We start from the raw sequence: 1,400 nt of genomic DNA, 5'->3' as shown, positions 1-1,400 counted from the left end.
TTGAGAAAATATTATTTTTTCAAAAAAATTTGAGATGTCTAAAAATCAAATAGCATTTAAAAAATGCTCCAAATTCGAAAAATATTCTTATTCTTGTGAAATTTTCATAATAAAAAATAATGTTCTTTTAAAAAAGATACACATTTTCTATTTTTTGAATTTTCAACACATGTTCCTGTTTTTAGAAAATGTTCACAAATTTAAATAATTTTCATATTTTTAGTTGGAGTTTCGCACAGGACAACCAATAATGGGCTGGACCAATTTTCTTTATTTCTGTGTTTTACTTCTATTTTTATTCTCTTTCCTATCTATTTTTTCCCTTCCACGTTTATTTTTATTTTAGAACTTATTTCGTCAAAATAGAAAAAACTCACATTGGGTTTAGGGATAATCAGGCTCGAACTGATGACTTCCACCACATCAAGGTGGCACTCTACCACTGAGTTATATCCCTTCCCTGTCCCATCGAGAAAGAGAATTAACAAATCCTAAGGCAAAGGGGCGAGAAACTCAAGGCCACTCTTCAAAATAGTTTTTCAAAATAGTTTGAGATGTCTAAAAAGAAAATAGCATTTCAAAAATGCTCCAAATTCAAAAAATATTCGAAAAATATGCTTGAAAATAGGCATGGGTCTTCCCCGACGTACGATGACATAACAAAACTCTTAAACACCATCGATCAATGAATGGAAAAATAACGGATTGATTCCTTCACACGCTGCGAAACCGAGAAGCTAATCGTTTCTTTTCTTCGTGTGCACATAGGGTTTTGCTTGCACATATAATTCTGACTGGCTTTAACTGCATACTATTTTATCTCCCGTTGCAACGCACGGGCATATGTGCTAGTAAGTTCATAAGAACAGAGTAACGCCTTAAGCAAGATGACATGATGTAGAGGGATAAATTCATGCAATATGATAAAAAAAACCATCTTGTTATCCTCGATGGCAACAATACAATACGTGCCTTGCTGCCCCTACTTTCACTGGGAAAGGACACCGCAAGATTGAACCCAAAGCTAAGCACTTCTCCCATTGCAAGAAAGATCAATCTAGTAGGCCAAACCAAACTGATAATTCGAAGAGACTTGCAAAGATAACCAATCATACATAAAAGAATTCAGAGAAGATTCAAATATTGTTCATAGATAAACTTGATCATAAACCCATAATTCATCGGTCTCAACAAACACACCTCAAAAGAAGATTACATCGAATAGATCTCCACAAGAGAGGGGGAGAACATTGTATTGAGATCCAAACAGAGAGAAGAAGCCATCTATCTAATAACTATGGACCCATAGGTCTGAGGTAAACTACTCACACTTCATCGGAGAGGCTATGGTGTTGATGTAGAAGCCCTCCGTGATCGATTCCCCCTCCAGCGGAGCTCCG

At 35.6% G+C, this 1,400-nt stretch overlaps 1 non-coding gene across 1 annotated transcript; it reads right to left on the bottom strand.

Moving 5' to 3' along the window:
• Window positions 1–385: 385 nt before the first annotated feature.
• Window positions 386–457, bottom strand: TRNAI-GAU. Its single transcript has one exon. It is a non-coding gene; the product is annotated as a tRNA-Ile (tRNA).
• Window positions 458–1,400: the final 943 nt, after the last annotated feature.

This window comes from Triticum dicoccoides, chromosome 5A (genome assembly GCF_002162155.2).
Source record: "Triticum dicoccoides isolate Atlit2015 ecotype Zavitan chromosome 5A, WEW_v2.0, whole genome shotgun sequence".
NCBI lineage: Eukaryota > Viridiplantae > Streptophyta > Magnoliopsida > Poales > Poaceae > Triticum > Triticum dicoccoides.
The sequence above is the reverse complement of the archived record's forward strand: the minus strand, read 5'-3'. Positions and strand labels throughout refer to the sequence as shown.